Consider the following 21,724-nt stretch of genomic DNA (forward strand, 5'->3'; position numbering starts at 1 on the left):
AAGTTCAGCATAGACTGGTTACATTGTACCATTTTTAAAGTGCTGCAGTTAAAACAGTAACACATGAAAGTATACAAAGGTAATATTAACTGATACACATAAGTACTTTTTAAATGTAAATAAATAAGTGAAATTTAACATTTCTTTTTTATTTTAAAGATAAGAAAACCTTTTTTTCCCCCTTGTGCTAAGTTCGGATCTGCTCTTTTGGTCATTGCCAACACCACTGTTTGCCTTTATTTGCCGAGCCATCCAGTTCTTTCTGTTTTGCTCTGTTGGGTGGAGCAGCGTTCTCTGTGGAAGTCACAGAGGGGTGAGAATTCTCTCGTGGTCACTATATGGATGGAAGGAAGGAGGTTCTCAAATTTGTACATAGGCTCACACATACTGTTTCTGCTGGTCTGTCTGCTGATCAATGGGACAGACAGTCAGGCTGAATGAAATGTGGACCATGACTTACCAGGTGATGTTTAAAACCATGGCAAACCTGAGGACTAGCCCAGCTTCCTGTAGCTGGGCTCTCACATGCTTCATTGGCTGGGTTTTTTTTTTCCCCCCTAGAATTACACCTAAGGATTTTCTCAAAGGAAGGAAGCCCTAAAATTACCTGTATAAATTCTACATTGAGAATTATGTGAGCATGAAGGGGAGAGAAGAGGGGAGGCAGTATGAAGAGAGGAAAGCACATGGTAATGCGAGATAGGAGTCGTTCACCAACGCTGCAGACTCTGAGCCTAATACTAACTTTGGTCCTGAGGGTACAAAAGTGAGAAGCAGTCAACTGTGATTTCAGAGCCTACAGTCTCCTGGGGAAGACTGGTGGGTCACAGAGTTGTAGGCTGTGCCTACAACTGGGGAGAGACAGATGTTCAGCATAAAACCCACCCTGGGAGGCGATCAGGGAAAGTTCTGTGGAAAAGGTAACTGACAAGATGAGTTTTGAAGGCTACGTTAATGACGTGACAAAGTGCAGGGAAGGTTAGTCAAGAGGGGAAAGAACATTACAAGTTTGAGGAGGAAGCACAAGGCTCTGTGCTGTGAGTGAGGCCAAGATGAGGAGACTGACAGTGTAGGAGGGCTGTAACACCCTGAAGAACAGAGAAAAGATTGAATTAAGAAAGAAATGTGAGGGGGAGAGTATATAGCTCAAGTGGTAGGGTGCATGCTTAGCATGCAGGAAGTCCTGGGTTCAATCCCCAGTACCTCCTCTAAAAATAAACAAATAAACATAATTAACTCCCCCCCCCCCAAAGAAGAAAGAAATGTGGTATATATGTTAGTTTCCTAGGGCTGCCTGAACAGATCACCACCGACTTTGTCTTAAAACAACAGACGTATATTCTCTCACACCCCTGGAAGCTAGGAGTCCAAAATGAAGTGTTCCTTCTGAAATCTGTGCAGGAGAATCCTTTCTTCTCTTAGCTTTTGGTGATTGCTACCAGTCCTTGGTGTTCCTTGGCCATTAGATGCATTACCCGAATCTCTTTCTGTTTTTGTATTTCTGTCTCTGTGCCTCTTCTTTTAAGGATATCTGTCCTTATTACTGGACTCAGGGCCCACCCTAGTCCAATGTGACTTCATCTTAACTAATTACATCTGGAACAATCTTATTTCCAAGTAAGGTCACATCTGAGGCACCGGAGGTTAGGACTTCACCATACCATTTTGGAGGGCACAATTCAACCCAAAGCAGTATTCACAAAAGGAGTGTCAGGTTTGTAATTTCTCCTGGGGGCTGCCTAAAAGAAGGGCTCTCAGTGGGAACCTACACTTGTGGGCTGATTAACTGTGGTGATTTTCTTTTAACAGCATATGGAGGGAAAATGAGCAAACTTCTGCATAATGAACTTGGAAAAGAATGCTAAACATTAAAACAGCTCTGGCAGCCCTTGTTAAGTAAACAATTGGTAGCATTTTTCTGAGAAGCAAATTTAGAACCTACCTTCTGGGAGTCACTGTGACGGAGCAGTAAGTGGTTAGCAGAGCTTAGAGTCTTCCGTGGGGCAAACAAACAAAAAAACAAACCCCCACAAAAGCCCGACACACCCGATCCTAAATCATTGTACCTTATAGAATCATAAAAGGAATGGAAACACTGAGCCTCTGGCCTACGAAACAGTTTTATTTAAAAGGTCATGTTTGCTTTGAGATAGAAAGTCATAGAATGACAGCTCAAAGACAGTGTACATTTCTAAGGTTCAGAACACAGGGAGTGCAAGTTTTGGTCTTATGTTAGTACTGTTTCTCATCTGAATGTTTTTCTTGTTTCTGTAGATACTGATGTATTTATTATATTCTAGGTTCATTTAAAAAAAACTAATTATTTACTTAGAAGAAGTTAATAAATATCCTCTTACTTTATAGAAATTTGTGCACTTTTTCAGGAACATTTCTTTTCTGTGAACTTAAAAACCCCTTTTCTGTATTTCCCTGTTGCTAACTGTAGGGATGTGTTTGGCTGTTAATCTGCTGGGTGCATGGGCAACACTGAGGCCTTCAATTGCATCTTCAAAGATTATTCTACAGTGTCACTGAATTTATAATACTAGATGGGGCCATTATTTTATATCATCTTATATTGACCTTATGAATAAAAGCTAAAATGGCTTCCTAATGTAACTTTTTTCATTTTAATAAACCAAGAGATTTTTAAACATTTCTCATTCATTCATGTACCACCATGCTTTAGCCTGTTGTGTCTTAGAATTATTATATGAATATGTAGAATTTTTTTCCCTAAGAATCATGATTTTGAATTTTTTACTATATAGTTCACTATTCTCATTAGCCAAAAGTTTTATGGCTAAGATTCAAGTTGCCTTAATACAAGTAGCTTTAGTTTATTAGATAATATTACATCCATGTTTTGATTACAAAATTTTGTCCTATATATTTGGGCATTTGTTTCTCACATGACAACCAAAAAAGCAGAATTAAATTGCTTTTAGTTCTATGAAATGTTCAACCTTTAAATATAGAGTAAATGCATAAATTCAAAAGCTAGAGGAATGTTATAGTTGTTGTCAATCCCTCGCTATTTTTTTTTTTTTTGAGAATGTTAAATAGATTGTGTATGTTAGTGTGGAGTGAACATGGATATTTCCTAAAAGCAAAGCATGCTCAAAAGTTGGGCAGGGTAGAAGAGACCTAGTACAGATGAAGAATCAAAAGCTTGGAAACTTAGTACCAGCCATACACCTAAGTTGCTATAACCTTTGGGAGCTCCTGATTACCCTTTTATAACAGGACTAATAATTGCTATTCTCTTCCCATTGCTGAGCCATTGGAAGCATCCAAGGAAATTAAGTTGGGACATTCTCAATTTAAAAATTTATAAATTAGAAAGAACTATGTAAGTATATGGTGATGATATATAAAATAACCTAATGGGAAAGACTCTTGGAATAGAAAAACCAAAGACTTTTTGATTTCAGCAAGCCATTTAAGAAAATTGTAAAGGAAACTTCCTTGAAGTTATTTAGGTAAGATGGAAAAATGTGGATGGAATGAACGTAACACCAAGAAGTTTCATAGGCAGTTAAACGTCACTGTGTAAAGAATGTTCTTTAAACAGCAGTAAGTCATGTCTAGGACATAGTGGTTGTTTTCTTACATGTCGATGGGTGGTGAATGGCTAGCAAGATGTCACAACTCTAAAAATTTCTTTGACTTTGTGCTGGAAATGCTACATATATCCTGTTAGAGCAGCATGCTTTACTTTGAGAAAGTGGAATCTCCTTAGATGCAAATGGTCAGAATGGTGAGAAATTTGAAAACCATCCTGTATAAACACAGCTGAGGTAACAAAGAGATACATAGCCCAGAGAAAAACAGACATATGAGGAGACTTTCAGTAGATTTTCAGATTCTTGAAAGTTTATCATAGGTGATGTATGTGTCTTCATGTCTAGTTCAGAAGGTAGTGTTAGTACAAAATTCAGAAGTTATAGGAAGTAAGGATTGATATATATGAGGAAGCAAGAGCTTAGTAACAAGTAGAAGGTTTGAAAAATGAGATCTTTCTTTCAAGTGCTTTGTGCTTTGCAACTGGGCGGATTTTAGATCAGTAGAGCAAAGAGGATAGGGTGGTTCAGACAGGAGGATGCTGTGTGACTGGTGGCAGAATATGAACTGAGCATAAGGCACTTGTGGAATCATGAGGAGATTCAATTAGTATGGAAGGAAGCTCCTAGAAAAACTATAGGTAAATGTCAGACGTGAGCATTTCATTGAACAACAAGCAGGGAAGACTAAAAGTGTTTCCATGAGTTAAAAGTCATCAACCATTTCAGAGCAAGAACTAACAGGGGATGTAACTGTTTAAGAAAAAAATACAGATTTTATTTCCAGTGATAGATAAATCATTTCCAACCAACAATATCCTTGATAAATACAATTTTGGGTGCATTGGTAGAGATTAAGTAGTAGAAAATCTCTAGAGTATATGCCTCCTGCCATCTCCTTAACCTAAATAGAACAAATGAGCCAATATCAGAGCAGAGAACTGGAATGGTGATTGCTCTGAGGCAAGTGTATAGAAGGACTGCTAAATGCACATCAAGACTTGGGTAAGCAATAAGGAGAGAGGTTCTCCACCAGAGGTACTTGCATTAAATTAAGACATTTGAGATGGGGTCAGTTGCACCCTGACTCTCAGCAGAAGCAGGCAGAGGTCTTCTCTCAGTCATTCTTAATAATAGGTTTGCAGGATTTTTAACATCGGCTAAGTTCATCACAGTCATTGATCACCAACTTCATGAGGAGCTAAACCATTTTGAATGAGAGTCAGCCGAAGCAATAACACTGAACATTTAGATACTTAAGGAGCTTAGATATTGGAATTATCAAATAAATAAAATAGAATGGCTGTGTATACATAATTAAAGAAATAAAAGATGAACTATGAAAGTGAGCTGGTAACGAAAGGCTATTGGGAATGACCAGGAAGGTCTAGAAAAGAATCAAAAGGAATCGCTAAGAATGGAAAACATTTTTGAAATTAAAAAAAAAAAAAATTGAAGTAGAGAGGTTTAAGAAGGAGAAAAGTGATAGCTAAAGAGAGAATTGGTGAATTGGAAAAATAGATGTAAGAATTATCCAGAAGGCAAAGTTGAATATACACACTCTCAGACCTCCCGCAGTGGGGGGACTAGAAGGGATGGAACAGAGGTCACACTTGAAAACACATTGGTTGAGAATTTTTAGAACTGGTAAGACCCATGAATTGAAAGACTCAGGCTGTACAAAGTTTCCCAACTAGGATAAACAAAACTATGAATATGACAGTGCTTGTCATGAAAATCTATTTTATTCTTTTCTTTTTGGAGCACTTGGGAACTGAAAACCTGGAGTTGGTGACAACAGCTAAGAGTTTGGTTACCATAATTATATTGTAAGAAGATGACTTGAGTTAATGAGATAACGTGGTGATGAAGACACAATCAGTACCCATTTTTAATCAAAATCCAGGTGAATGATCTGTATGGTATGAAGGTGAAAGAAAAGATCAATTCAAACAGTGACTTTCATTCTGGATTTTATGCCTAGAACACAGAAATTAAGAAAAGCGAGGAAGTTGAGATGAAATAATTGTCAGGGGAAAAGAGATGCTTGATTTTAGGTAAGTTAATTAAGTTTGGGGGATGACGGCATATTGAAATGAAAATTTTGTTAGGAGAACCCATCCTTTGAACATTAAATTTTTTGATGTTTAATTTGAAGAAAAATGTTTTACGCAGCCACACAGCTTTGTCTTATTAAATGTCCAGAGTTAAAAATAGAAGGATCACCTTCAGTGCAGTATTTGAGGGTGTCCCCTGCTTTTATGTATGTATTACAAAGATATAATAAAAAGGAACAGTACAATGTAAGTTCAGCTACTGCATTAATTGGGAGTTAAATCTCTGGAATTGGAATTTTCTTGTTAACATAAATTAACAATGGTGAGAGTATAGGAACTAATCCTTGGACTTGGGCACAGACATGCTGGTTTTACTCCAAATTGTGTATTTTTAAAGCTATTGTACTGTTGCTTACCCAGGGTACTAATTTAGTAATGGAACCGTGATGGTAACATTTCAACAGAGCCTGATGAAAATTAAAAAAGGGTTATTGCTGCTTCAGATTTCAGCAAGGCAGAAATGACTGAAAGCCTTTTTTTTTTTTTTAACTTGCAAAAGTAAAACAATAATTTGAAAGTCAGAGGTGACCGAGTAACAAGAGTAATGGTAAGCTGCAGGTTAAATGAGTCACAGATGGATTCTTTCTTAAAAGGGAAAAAAACCTTCAACACCTCTAAAATTGTATATTCTTTTTTTTTGCTTATAATAGTGCATTGAATAAATATATGTTAAAAACAAACTTAAAACACTTGTGTAATATGTCTCAGGTAGCCATACAAACAAAACAGGCATGCAAGTTAAATGTAATCAACATTTCAGAAATCTATAAGAATTCAAGTTAATATCACATCCGTGATGGATGATGATTTCTTTGCTGAGTGTAAATCGCTGTCAACATGAATATCTTCTGAGTGCTAAAGCACTGGTGTCTTGAATCTGACATTCCTGGTCTACTGAGTTCTGTGTATTCTTGCTGCGTTTCTCAATTTGAGCTACCAGGTAACCATCACTGTGGCTCCCAGTGCTGTCATTTGGCCTGTGCTTGGGCTACAAACATCATTGCCAAGTCTACCTTCATTCCTTTTCCACAGAATTAGGCCTGGATGTTAAGGTTGTACCTTAGTGTGTTGCTGGTACAGTAGTAAACACAAGTACAAACACAGACACTGAAATTATGTGATAGTCCTATAGTAAAATGATACAGAATATGGTTACATTAATTTTTAAGATCAGCACTGAAATGAAGTGACAGAATTTCTTAGGCATAGCTAGGATTTCTGGCATTTTGTCCTTTGGCTTGTTTGGACCCAGATTTCACAATGAGCTAAAACCAAATAAATTGAGTTTGTAGTGAAAAAAAAATTAAACATAAGAAAGTACCTTCCCATATTTTGCTGAAATTGGTAAATAGAGCATTATTCTGTTCTCTAATGAAAATTGTGTTTGCTGTGTATTGAATGATCCTAGGAAACAGAGAACTTCGGAGATTTGGGGAAAATGATTGTTACATAAGTCAGCCTATACATCCCAGGAAGCAAATTTGTAAGTTACATTAGTATTAGGAGGAACTGTAGGGTAGTAGGTTTTGTTAATGACACTTAATAGCTGTAATTAACATGTAGAAACTTTGAACCTGGTTTTTTTTTTTTTTCCTGAAGTCTATGTTTGAGATGATTTTGATTGCTTATTTCTGGTCTATTGAGTATGCATTTGTTCCCTTGTCTTTGCCTAAAACTGCTATCCAGAGGTTTGCTTTAAGGGTTTGATTCCCAATGTTGTAATAGCCATTAAAATGTATTTGATTATGGTCCTTCTCGATGTGGACCACTTTGTTATATTCACCCGTATATTTTTAGCTTGGCTTTGTTACAGACTGAGCCCAAGAGCAAGGGAACAATTTGAAACTTCTGGTGCATTAACTTTTCCATATACCCATTTGTTAAAATTCAGTTGAGCTACCTATTTGAAAATTGTATGATTTGATATATGGATAGGGAAACTTTCAGAAAAAATTACTTAAGTCTTATTCTTGAATTTGGCTTTAGAGACAGACTTTGTAATTCTTTCTGGTAGTATGAATAGCTTAGAAAGATGGCCCAATACTTTTCTTTTAGTATATTTTAAGATATCATGTCAAATTTATCATTCCCTTTTATTTTCCTTGTACTTCTCTACTTAACAGGCTTATTGTGTATTTGTGGAATTCCATAATTAATAAGACTTTAGACTCTGTGGTTAATTTCAGTGTTTATTGCCCTTCTCTTGATGTGAAGATCACTTCATCACTGTCTCAGCGTGTTCTGGCACACACAGATGCCATACACATACAGCATCTTTATTTAAAAAAATGGAATTGCTTTAAAAAATTAAGCTATCAATTAAATGTAGGCCAAGTGAGATGATATTTTCTTTTAGATCACGTTACGTAAAAACTCTTGTTAGCACAGATGAAAAAGTGTAACGTCTTGATTTGTGGGCCAGACTGTTTTGTTAAAAAAATGATAAAGAAAAATTTTTAGTGGCACCTGCAGAGGAAGTGGTCTGAATAAAGCAGCTGTATCCTATTAGGAGAAACTAATGAAGACTGTACAGATGGGTGCCTTCACGATTCTCCAAAAGAAATGGCATTTAAAAAAAATAGATCAAACTCAGGCTCATATTGCTGGACAGCAATTATTTTTAGATTTCTCCTTGTGCAAGACTTTCACTCATCTTAGTTATATCATCATCTCGTTGCAGGTGTCAAAGGGCTATTGATGGATTCGATCTTTAGTACTTACACAATTAGGAATTATCTTTGAGAAGAGAATGATAGAAGGAAGGAATCTAATATTCTTGATTTAACAGTGAATCATTACTGTGTGCTGAGGAAGTTTCCTCCTTGTTGGTGTAAGGAACATTTTAGTGTGTGATGTGTAGCTGTTACGCTAAATAAAGTAACACCGAAAGTAATACTATAATGAGGTCTGGAACGCACCCCGACTGTCGAGTTATTTTCACTTCCTGGCAGCCCTGTGAGCATGTCTGTGAACTTGGGCAAATCATTTAATATTCCTGAGCTTTGGTATCACTTCTATAAAGATAGAAAGAGACTTCCACCTTCTCCCATTATATGTTAGAAATAATTAAGAGAACGAATGTCAATGGCCCCTAATCTGATACCAGGAATTCTTGAATTAACAATTCGCCCACAAATCAAGATTATGTAGGCAAAGTGATAAAGAAATAGAATACCTCCCTCAAAATAATTGAGCAGTAAAAATATCTGTACCCCTCTCTGCTGTTCCCGAACATCTTACCCTTCCAACCCCCTTCTCCATTCATTCCCTCCTTCCCTGCTCCCTGACATACCATAAGCATTTGGGGATAATAAAAGTTCAAGTAATTAGATTTTTATAATTTTACTTTTTCAATTATCCTCACACTTAGTGAAGATTTTGTGTTTAAGTGGCCTTAAAAATAAGCCCTTTAAAATACAAGCACTGTAGGAGACTAAGTTCTGTCTTGAACCTCTGGTCCCAAATGCTAAACTACAAATTTCCACTAAAAATATTTACAGATATATAAAATGAACTTGTATATTTTTACCCATTAATATACTTCAGGGAGGTTCATTTGATTCTTTTAAAAAACAGCCTTTAAAATAACTTAGAAAATAGTATTCCAGCCTCCCCACCCTGAATTAATGATTCTTAAAAAAAATTTTTTTCATGTTTGGGTTGACGTGATGAAATTTATTTCCCCAGTTCGCAGCAGCTGCTGCTACCTTTTTTTTAGGAAGCCATGACTCCAGAGCTTAGGATGAAGAAAAGGGATATGGACAATTCTTTGCTGATCTTCATTGCTTTGCTATGTTATGGAAGTTTTCAGTTGAACCTGGGGAGCACAAACCTATTAATCGGGGGCTGCCGTCACTGAGAAGATTTGTGTTCTCTGTTTTGGGGAATGTTTTAGAACTGAGGACCACGTCTTATTTATAACCATCAGGACAAGTTAAATTATTCTGTAATTTGGGCTAATATATGCCCCCAACACACACACACACACACACACACACACACACACACACACCCCTAATAGCAGGTTAATATGAAGGTAACGTTTCATGCTGAGGACAGGGTGGCCTGAAGACATTTCTATGGCAACAGAAAGACCCCTACAGAAATCTGTCCTCAGATGCTGTTTGATGGAGGCTGCCTGTTGTACGGACTGCAATTATCATTACACAGAGAAAGGTGGTTGAATGTGGGTGGACCACTCAGCTAAAGGTTTCTGACTGACTTGTTTAGCACAGCTTTGAAATAAATTTCAAAGGAATATTTAAGAACCTGAGATGATTGTACTGCTTGTCTCTGTAGGTGAAGCCATAGCTAATTATAGGATGCTTGCTGAATGTGAATGAAATTTTTGAAAAGACAACATAAACAGCAACACAAAAGCACAACTAACAGTGATGGGTCTGTGTTAAATGATTTTAGCATGTATGCAGTTATACTGTTTAGAGAAGTCTGTTGTTTCTTTTACTTCAGTTAAAATGGCCATTGAATTAATCAAGTTGTCACTGGAGTGTTTTTCCAAGGCTAACACTCTATGATTCAGAATTTGTCTTCTGTTTTTACGACTAGGATTCAGAACTTCCAAGATTTTTCTTGATTCTTGGCATAGAGTTTACAGCAGATGGGCCAACAAAAATCTCACTCCGATTAGGATGTGTGTGAAGTGTTTTGTATGCCTGCATTTATAGTCACAAGCAATACATCTAGTAAGCCAATACAATGTTTTTACGAAAGGAAAAACATGTAGAAATTTGACTAATTTTGGCAGCACAGTTGAATTTTTCACTTTATTTTTTTCAAAATGAGATTTCAGTTGTGGTGTTGCAAAAATCAATTTCTTGGTATGTATGCTTGGTTTTCTAGAAGGTAAAAACTATAGTGTTCAACTACAGTTTCAGAGTCATTAGTCTCTGTACTTACTGAGATTTTTCATGGGTAATAATGCAGTTGCTTAAGACTTTATTTGGAAACTGTGTAATCATCTCCTTAAGATGTAAAACCCTGAATGAATTTCACTGATGTTTAAATCATTCTATAATGTACTATATTGAAAAAATGTATTAAAATGCTTACAATATGTTCTCATATTTTATAGACACCTGTTTAGATAGGTATAGTGGCTAGCAGTTAATAAAACTTACTGAAAATAGAAGTGGTTGGAAACAAAATGATTTGTCTATTGAATATTTATAGAATAGCTTAAATAACTTTTATCTTGAATACGTGGTCTAATTAGGTGCCTATTCTACTCTAGCAAATTGTTGTCTCACTTGGATGGTTTTACATTCCATGTATGTGTTAACTCCTTATATGACTAGATCTCTCATCAGTTTATTTAACAATATGAATTTGGTAAAGTATAAACATAAAATTATTTTATAATTTTCCTGAATCTGTTAGGTTTCCCATTTGTATTCCTTAATTGGCGTCTCATCTTGAATGTTCTCTATAACTTATTAGTGACTTTTGGTCATTTAGAGAAAAAAAGCTTTCAGTCCAATTTCATGCTTCAATCTTATATCTAACTATAAGCTCTCCTCTTTTGTAGATGGCTCAGGGGAGGGAAGTAAGTTGTGTTTTTTTTTTTTTTTTATACTTCATCTTTTTGTATATATATATAAAATATATATATATACTTTTTATTGAAGTATAGTCAGTTTACAATGTGTCAGTTTCTGGTGTACAATATAATACTTCAGTCATACATGAGCATACGTATGTTTTCATATTTTCACCATAAGTTACTGCAAGATATTGAATATAGTTCCCTGTGCTATACAATATGCACTTTGTTGTTTATCTATTTTGTGTATATTAGTTAGTATCTGCAAATCTTGAACTCCAAGTTTATCCTTTCCCACCTCCTTCCCTCCTTAGTAACAGTAAGTTTGTTTTCTATGTCTGTGAGTCTGTTTCTGTTTTGTAAATAAATTTGTTTGTCTTTTTTTTTTTTTTTTTTGGTTCCGCAAGTGATACCATATGGTATTTTTCTTTCTCTCTCTGGCTTACTTCACTAGAGTGACAGTCTCCAGGTCCATCCATGTTGCTGCAAATGGCATTATTTTATTATTTTTTATGGCTGAATAGTATTCCATTTTATAAGTATACCACAACTTCTTTATCCAGTTATCTGTCAGCGGACATTTAGGTTGTTTCCATGTCTTGACTATTGTAAATAGTGCTGCTATGAACATTGGGGTGCATGTACCTTTTTGAATTAAGGTTCCCTTTGGATATGCCCAGGAATAGGATTGCTGGATCATATAGTAAGTCTGTTTTTACTTTTTTAAGGAATCTCCGTACTGTTTTCAATAGTGGCTGCACCAATTTCCATTCCCAACAAGAGTGCAGTTGGATTCACTTTCCTCCACACCCTCTCCAGCATTTATCGTTTGTGGACTTTTTAGTGTTGGCCATTCTGACTGGTGTGAGTGATACCTCATTGTAGTTTTGATTTGCATTTCTCTGATAATTAGCGATACTGAGCATTTTTTCATGTGCCCTTTGGCCATTTGTATATCTTCATTGGAGCATTGCTTGTTTAGGTCTTCTGCCCATTTCCGGATTGGGTTGTTTGTTTTTTCCTTATTAAGTTGTATGAGCTGTTTATATATTCTGGAAATTAAGCCCTTGTCAGTCTCATCTCTTGCAAATATTTTCTCCCATTGCATAGTTTTTCTTTTTTGTTTTGCTTGTGGTTTCCTTTGCTGTGCAAAAGCTTATAAGGTGAATTAGGTCCCATTTGTTTATTTTTCTTTCATTTCTATTGTCTAGGAGAACATTGCTGAGATTTATGTCAGATAATGTTTTGCCTACTTCATCTCCTTATTCCTCACCTTGGAATGTGTCTCAGGGAGAGGGGAGGAGGACCATATTGGTTTCTGGGTCATTTTCCTCCCCTCCTTCTCATAGGTGGGACTGGGAGGTGGGAGGGGAGAGAAGGCAGTAGTGAGCGGCACTACAGTTTGAGCTTTCTTGGTCTACTTCTTTACTGTTAGTGGCCTCAGTGATGCAGTGTTCTCCATATAGATGGTGTTTCCTATTATTTCACCTCTCAGAGGCCCTTCCAAAGCAGGGCAGCCATGTTTCCTTTCTGTCTGCAGTGGTTCACACCTCCAGCTCCCTGACCTCTGGGCAGCTCCATTATATAGTTCCCTAATGTGGGACATCTGATGCTAGCATGAACCTTTTCACTGCACCTCCCTCAACTGTTGCCATCAGAAGCACATCTCATGGCTATCTTCTGCTGCAGTTGTTTTGCGTGGCTGCATAATTCTTTTACAGTACAAGCCCAGCTTCCTTCTGCAATATCCCTACATTCATGGGACTGCCACATATTGCAATGCCAAAAGATGAGGGTGTAGTCTCTGTGTTCATATCTCCACCCTTCACTACCTGTTAGACTCTAATTATTTTTTCCCACTTTTGGATAAGTAGAAAGATAATCAGTAAGCATTTTTCATAAGTGCATGTCCAGCCAAGGTTTGAGAGATACAATTTCTCCTTCTTGTAAGTATTGTCATATTTTTGATAGACTTGGTTGCTGTTCATCCCATTTACCTTTAGTTTGAATAACTACCTAATCCCCCTCCTCCCCCTACCCCGACAGGAAGAGGACACATGACTCCACTCTTGCCTTTTCCTCCCTAGTCTCTTTCTTAAGGACTTCAGAAGTGGGCCAGTCACTTGGATGATACTCATGAATAGCAACATTTGTGAAGTCCCAAGGGAACTGTCTGGTGCTCGATATTTATGACTGTCTTTAAATACTAAGTGGTTTATCTCATTGTCTTCAGCTTCTGGTTAGTGAGCAAACTGAGTACAACTGAAAAGAGCCTGCAAGTATCCTGTAATAAGGTTTTCTTTAAGAAAGAAAGAAAGAGAGTAGAGAGGAAAATACAATATGTATTGCTACCCTTTGTATTTGAAAATTATTAACTTGTAGATCAGATAAATTTACTCTTTGAACATTTTTTTTTTAGGAGTTTCTTGTGTGTCAGGAGAGATCATACAAAAGGGGAGAAAGATTTATTGTAAGAGGAAGAGAATTGCTTTCATACAAAGTTTGAATTAAGAAGGGCTGCTTAACCCTGATTTTGGAGGTTACATTACCTCTCCTGGAGGAAGTGAGATCTAAGTAAATGACCAAAGGATATGTAGGAGTTAGACAGGTTGCAGGAGCAAGGGAGCAGAGTGTTCCCTGACTGCTTGGGGATAACTGTCTCTACAAGGGCCCAGAATGAAGAAAGAATATGGAAACTTGAAGTCCTGAAGGTCTAGAACATTTGAAGCTTATAGGGCAAATAGAGGCTAATTGGAGAGAAATACACAGAAACCAGATTGTGAGAGGAATTTGGAAGTTACCCTAAGAGAGTTGGAGGACTACTAAAACATTTTAAGTAGGGGCATGACATCATGAGATTTGCATTTTAATCACTGGTATATTGGGTTCAGCAGATTGAAGTGGGCATGAGGAATGCAGGGAGATGAGCTAACTGCTATTGCAATAATTCATGTGGGATATGATGGATGGTGGCCCAAAATAGAGTAGGGGTAGCTGGTGTGAAGAGAAAGAGACAAATTAGCAGTTGGGGATGTGAAGACATCAGCATTTGAAGACCCATGGCACATAAGGGTTGAAGAAAGAAGGGAGAGTCAAGAATGAGGCACAAACGTCTGCCCTGGGATGCTAGGTGGTTTGATATTGGCCTAAACTGGGATAGGGGCCCTGGAGGCAGGAAGACCTGATTAAGATGAAGAAGATGGTGGATTGAGTTTTATATATGAACAAGGTCTAATGTGCCCAAAGGTCATAAATGTGGAGATATCAAATAGGCATTTGAATTATCATGAGGTGTTTGGCATGCAAAGGTAGATTGTGTTTGGAAAGCTCAATTTATTACCCAAGCTGTTAGCTCATTAAAAATAAGAATAAGCAGACTCTGCTGTAGCAATGTGTTGCAGTGCTTGGGTTAGAAAACTCAACTTTTTCATTTGAGGCAGTTTTTTCCTCACATAAAAATGATGTATTAAATATTTCCAATATGCTATAAATTTTATATTCCCTCCTTCCACTATGTCAGAAATTTTAAGGTGATTTTTGCCATGGGAAACAAATTTAGAGCATAAGTGTGAGTGTACATAAATGTGGTTACCATGTCACATGGTAGACCTAAAAGCAACCATGAGTTTTGCAGGCCGGTTGCTTGTTGAGACTAAATATAAAATATGACAAAAGCTTTTGCCCTGGGAAAGAATTTTTTTTGTATTACCAGCTAAGAATTTTTAACATGATAAAACACAGAAGTAATAAAGTGAAAGTCTTCAATATTACAAATATTCCGTTCTGTCATTCCCTTAGAGGAGACCAACCGTTAGCCATTGTATTGCAGCAGGAGAAAACCCAAGTCTATCATGTAGAGCCCATACATATGGATTTAATGAATCTCCATGAACAAAAAGAATTTTTAAGTTTTAGGGTAGAGAACAAAATGTGAAGAGAATTGCAGATTCTAGAGAAGAAAGCCTACATTGAAAGAAATTTTTATTATGTATTCAAATGCTTCAAGGAAGAAGTGCTAGGTGGGGGTGAAAACTCAGATCTAGTTTATGCTCCTCTGATGATTTTGATATTAGCTGCTCCTTCGTAGGTGGACCCGAACATACCACACTGTTAATTGTTGTAAAGTCTCGGTCAAAGACTTGGAGACTCTCAGGCCCTGTAGCAGACTTCAGCAGTCACCATCAGCATACTGCTTGGCACATAGTGGACATTCAGAAAGTATTCATTCCCTTCCCTCACGTTTGCATGGCTTTTGAAAAAGCATACTTTTTAGTATGAGTTTGATGTCATCAGAAACTTTTTTGTCCAAAGATTTCAAATCATTTCATTAGGAGCTCTTTGTTCAATGTAGCTTACTATCTGAATTATAATGAACAGAAGGAGGTAGCATGTCTTGCCTTGCAGCAGATAATTTTGATATCAGCTTCTTCTGAATGTGAAGTGTGCTTGGGACATGATTCCTCAAAAGCTCATCTGTTGTAGCCATGTTGTTTTCTTCCCATCTGTAGAATCCTATGGTAGTTTCTCTTTAACCTGTTCATTATGATCACACTTCCGATCTACCTTATTGTCCATTCCCTCCCTTCCAGTTAGGTCAGTCCTTTATCATTCCCCATCATTCATTACTCCTTGGTGGGCCCCCCACACCCCTCCTCACCCTGGGTACTGCCATCTGCTCTTTGACACATGGCTTGTAATTCACTCTGTCACTTCTCTCTTCCAAGTCAGCATTACTAACCACCCACTATGAAGATACTAGGTTGGCTGGCATAGATCAAATCACCTCATTTCCTTTTCTAATGTTTCAGGTCTTAAATACACTTTCATATGGGAAAATTTCCATTACCTGAATCAAATGGACAGGAGGAAAATTGTGGTATGTGAAAAATATTACCTGGTTGGCAGGCTGAGATCTTAGCCTGGGACTACTAGACATTTCTGCATACCACTGGAAAAAATGACTTAACTCTCTGGGTTTTTGGGTGATTGTTTTTTTTTTTTTTTTCTTATTTTCACTGTATAATGAGAGCAAAAGGGTTCTCAGTTCTTTAGCAGTTCTAGGATCTATAAAAACAAATTTCTTCATGACACAGAAGTTAGGCTTTAAGTTAGCTCAGCTATCTAGACTCTAGAAACTGAATAAAATCAAGGATTTGGCAGAAAAGTACCTTCTCATTATTCGACAATGATAAACCTAGTGAAGAAATGTTGAACCACAGATGTAGCTCCGACTGTGATTATGAAGTTCATGAACAGGGAAATAACCACAAAGAAAGACAGACTTTTGTTGGCTGGCTTTATTATAATGCCAAGGCGTTTTGGATATAAGCCAAGAAATATAGGAGGATTAAGAGGAAAAGGAGATAGAAGAGTGAATAAAAAGCAAATCCATTGTTAAATAAGAACTATTACTCTGTAATCCTCTTAATAAATTCTGACATTTGATAGAATTCAACAACCATTCCTTACAAAAATACTAAAGAATAGAACTTATTTAATGTTGGAATAGGTATTTCTTCTAACCAGTAGTCAACAATATATTTAATGGAAAAAACCAAGAGAGTTTCCGGTGAAATCAGAAAAGAAACAACCTGCTAACACAATCATCATCATTATTTTGTTTTAGAGAATTTACTCAATGTGTGTATGGAACACAAATAAAAAGAGTAAGCACTGGATGAACTCAGACAAAAATACTATTTTGAGAGAATGTGATTGAACACCTCAAATTGGAGAAGAAGGTGGTTAAATTGGAATTAAATACCTTGAGTTTAGTAAAGGGAGGGTGCTGAGTAAATGGTGTATCTATGGTTCATTAGTAACTAAATTAAAAATATAATGGCGTTCGTGGCGGCAACCTGTTATGAACTACCTAGAGATAAATTGTAAAAGAATTTAAAAAGGCAGTGAGATTGGGGAGTTAAGAGAGTCTCTTCCATCCCCTTAGGCTCTAAAGGCTGTCCTCTCTGCATCCTCATCATAAGGCATCATTTCATCACCACTGTGGCCCAGCGCGTGTTTTATATAGCACGTGTGCGCACTGGTGTGTGGTGTGTATGTATGTCTGTGGCTTGTAGACATCTGGAAAGTGAAAACAGTTTTAGAGACTTTGAGAACTTTAAGTGCTAGTTAATCACTACTGACATCTCAGGGTCTCGTTGCATTATCCATTCTTTTGCAAACTGTGCCTCCCAAGTTCCTCTGCCCACTGGCTTATCAAGAAGTTCAGCCAGTGGGAAGCACTGGCAGACAGCTGTGAAGGTTAAAGGAATGGAGAAAACCAGGATTGTAGCTCTCTTCCTAGGGTGGCATTTTTCAGCAGAGGCTGTGTCCCTTGGACCCAGCTCCTCAGGCAGCCCTCACTGCGGATCTGGCTCCCTTTGTTTGGAACCAGCCTAGATTCTAATGACATCCTCTCCATCCTTCATCTCTCCAGTCCTAGGGATGCGAAGGGCTTTTTGAGTTTTTGTTGTTGCTAATCTGGATTACTTCACTATTCCCCCTTTGGCTTCTCAGCTCTATTATCACCTGAATTAAATGTCCTCTGTCTGAATAACCAGCATGGCACTCATTTCTTGGCTGGGCCCTAATTTAGAGAAGCACACTGTTTTTCCTTCCCTCTCTCCCTCTCTTCCTTTCTTTCTTCCTTCATAAAAATCTATATAGAAAGATATCTGGCACCCAGTAAAACACTCAATACTGTTGATTGAATGCATTCTGAAACAATGAGGCTAAGGAAAAATGATCAAATTATTTTCAGATAATCAGTCAACTAAAGCTAATGAAAAGATCTGTACCATTCACGTAATTAAATTAGATCACATGGATTGTGTTTATTTAGTCATTAGAAAAGAGATGGAAAGTGCCCCTCTCTCTGACCCAGTGCTAATTGGAAGAGTAATGCAGAGGAGTGGGTCATGGAGTTTTTTGAAGAGTGCTTTTTCAAAAATAAGATGTTAGGGCATCAGGTTTGGGGCTAATAAGCAGTCAGTCAGCAAAACAGAAAATGACCAGAGGTGTTTTTTTGTTTTGTTTTGTTTTTCGCTTTTTCTTCCAGAGCTCTCCTTCTGAACACAGTATATTATCTGAAAACATTTATATTCAGCAAAAGTGGTTGATTTTAATTATTCTTATTTTAACAAAAGCGATATATTCTTGTGATTAAAAAACATTCACAGAAGGTTGTAGCAAAAATTAGTAGCTTTATCCCACTCATCTCCATCCCTACTAATGTAGCCAAGGTAAAAATGGTGCTTTGTAGCTGCCACACAGAATATGAAAACTGCATTGGCAAGGTATACTGTTTTGCAACTTCTTTTTTTTTAAACTAAAGAGAGTAACTTAGACATCTCTCCCTAGCAATACACAGCTCTGTGCCATTCATTTTAATAGCTGCATAGTACTCTAGCGTAGCCTAGTTTAATGGTCAGATTCCTTCTTGGTGGGCACTGAATTTGGGGCAATGGTTTCTACCCTTGTAGATAAGCACCTTCAAACAGAAAAGAAGAGTTTGACTTTTTCTTTTGTCCATAGTTTCATAATGTTCCTATTTTATATAAGCATCTTATCTGTGACAGTAGATGAAAACCTCAGGAGCCATGAAATTTTTGCAGCTTTCAAACACACCTGAATTGATATGTGGATATATGATTCTGGCATCTTTTAAAATCTTCACTAAAAGTTTTTTATTACCTGAGGGCAGGAATATTATTCCATAGCTGTACGGAGTTAGAGATCATCCTGAAGAAGTGAGATCACTGTTTCTTAATAGTTTATTTTCTTTGCCATCCATTAGTTGTCCAGTTGTTTTCATAGGTTTTTCCAGAGTAATGTTTAGATTATGAAACAGTTCAGAAGAAATTTCTAATGATGAAGAAGAATTTTTAGGTTGAAAATAAGGCCTTTGTAAATAGCCAAATCCCACATCTTTGGATTTATAAGGTAATACCATTAAAATAACAAATTGGGCCATAAGAAAAATTCTTGCCACAGAGTTTCTTCTTATAGTAACACAGAAATAACATTGTGAATGAATGCAGTTGACGAAACAACCACACGTGGCAGCAGTGAGGAAGCCGTGTTCTCACAGATCGACTACTTGGGAATATATTACTTTGTCTTTTGGGTCAGTTGTTTAAGTCAATAATTCAATATTTTAACTTTTTGTTAGAAGGTAATCATATTACATTGCTTATGAGTTTGTACACAGTTGCTCTGCCTTACTAATAAGAAAGAGAAATGATCCAAAAATGCAAGGTTATCAACAGAAACTTCTTTAGAAATAAAAGTTAGAAGAAAACCATAGAATTTGCCAACATCTATACAACAACAGCTACGTCTTCAGAAGACACAAATTGTTGTAGGCCCTACCCAGAAGAGACTGGAATATCTCCATTTTGGTTAAGAAGGGAAGGAAATGCATAATTATCTTAGAAATTCCACCCCCCGACCCCCAAACCAGCTTTGATTATAACTATTTTTGAAGTGTGTACTGGTCCGGAACTCGTTATTCCCCATGGTCCTTGAAACCTGTATTTCTGGACTTTGACTTAATTTTTAAGTTTCATTTTTAAGGCAGAAGTAATTCAGTTACTGAATGTATTAATATTAAAAATATTATTGAAGGAGTGACCTTTATTTGTCTCCCTTGTAATGTATTCAGCTGTTCAGGGGAGAGGAGATGGTTCTCACTCTAGGTCATTCTAGACAAGTGGGATTTTTTTTATCCTTATACAGCAACAGTGTGAGAGGCAATCTACATTTTTGAAAGATATGAAAATATATTTTAAATAACATTGGATTTTTAATATAAAAATGTAAAATTTTGACCAAAGTTTATTCTGTGGTCTTTTCTAACTTACCCACACCCCTGAAAATATAATTGCACGTGTGTATCTCCTAAAAAATGTAGAATGCCCTAAGCACAATAATTTTTACTTTCAGCTTTCTATTGTAAATACTTCTGTTTTTTTGTTGTTGTTGTTGTTGTCCTTTCAGTTTTTTCCCTTATTTATATGAAAAGAAGTATTGGGATAGATTAGGAAAATGCATTCCATATTTTGAGGCTTGAGCTAAAAAGTTGGAATTCAGATTCTCTGAGATGTTTACAAGAATTTTAAGTACTTTCTAAAAAAAAAAAAGTGTTTTTTTCTTTTGTTCCCATCTAACATTTGCATTGTCTTTAAAAGTGTAAAATAAATATTTTCTTTTAAATTCCTTATTTAGGATAGACCATTGGATTGCACATGGTTAAAATCTACTGAAGTATGTGTCTGTTAATTTTTTAAAGCTTTCACTAGAAATTTATGTTCCCCTTTAGTCATCATTGTTTAAAATTACACAAAATCAACTCCACATAAAAGTATGTAAAGCAGTTGTTTAGAAAAATAACACTTAATGGAATAAAAAGGTTTATTTTCCTTTATGGGAATATCCTGACATCAAATGAGTTTATTTTTGTTGTTTTTATGGTAATAGTATTTGGGGTTTCTGGTCAGAAAGTTTAAGCAAACACATTTATAATGTTAACCTCTCATTCCTTGTTCTGTAGAAAAAAGCACATAAGGTGATAATTTTTTGAATTACAGCCCAAAGTAAAGGTTGTAAAATTCATGACACTTGACACTTACCTGAGGCAGAAGATAAAGAATACAGTGTAGTGGGTGGGAATGAGTCCTAGGAAATTTATCATTATTTATCTGATGAGAAACTACAATACATACAAAAAAACCCTGAAAATACGTACATTCATGGTTGACTGAAGCATTATGCTGTACACCAGAAACTGACACAACATTGTAAACTGACTATACTTCGATAAAATATATATACACACAAAAACTAAACTACAACTCTAGGCACTGCCTTACTATGGGTATGTTTAAAGACAACGTCCTTGTGTGTTCTCTGCCTCAGGTGTATTTGAGGTCAATGTATGTCTGATAAATTTTATCTTAAGAATATTCGTAATTTAGTCTCATAAACCATTATTTAGAGGAAATCTCATAAAAATTAGGCCCAGAAATTCACTGTTTGAATGAAGTCTGTACTTTTTTATTTGAAAAAAATACAAAATCTATCTCGTACTAGGAAGATATTCTCACAACCTATCATTTGAGAATGTGATTTTATTTAGCTCCTTTTATTTTACAATATTCTAAACAAAAGTAGAACAGTGATATTTTGCTTAAATATTTTAAGAAATTATTACTCAACTTTAAATTTTTTTACTGGGTTAACCCTTTATTTTATATGATCCTTGCTTATACATTTACATATATGAAAATGCTTCAGAAACTTGGTGATACTCGTGGATTCTCTTGGATGAAAAATGGCCTTTCAAAACTTGACTTCTAAATGCATGTATGTATTTATTTTTTAACAAGAGAAAGTCAAGTTTATTAACATATATACTTTATTTATATATGGGAGATACCTAGGAAAAATGAGTAAATTCCTTGATTTTTAGATTTAAACCACACATC

General features: G+C 36.3%; 1 protein-coding gene across 15 annotated transcripts in view; it reads left to right on the plus strand.

Moving 5' to 3' along the window:
- KLF12 (KLF transcription factor 12) overlaps positions 1-21,724 on the plus strand; it is a 507,694-nt gene that overhangs the window by 316,188 nt on the left and 169,782 nt on the right. The window lies entirely within an intron of this gene.

This window comes from Camelus dromedarius, chromosome 13 (genome assembly GCF_036321535.1).
Source record: "Camelus dromedarius isolate mCamDro1 chromosome 13, mCamDro1.pat, whole genome shotgun sequence".
NCBI classification, from domain to species: Eukaryota; Metazoa; Chordata; class Mammalia; order Artiodactyla; family Camelidae; genus Camelus; species Camelus dromedarius.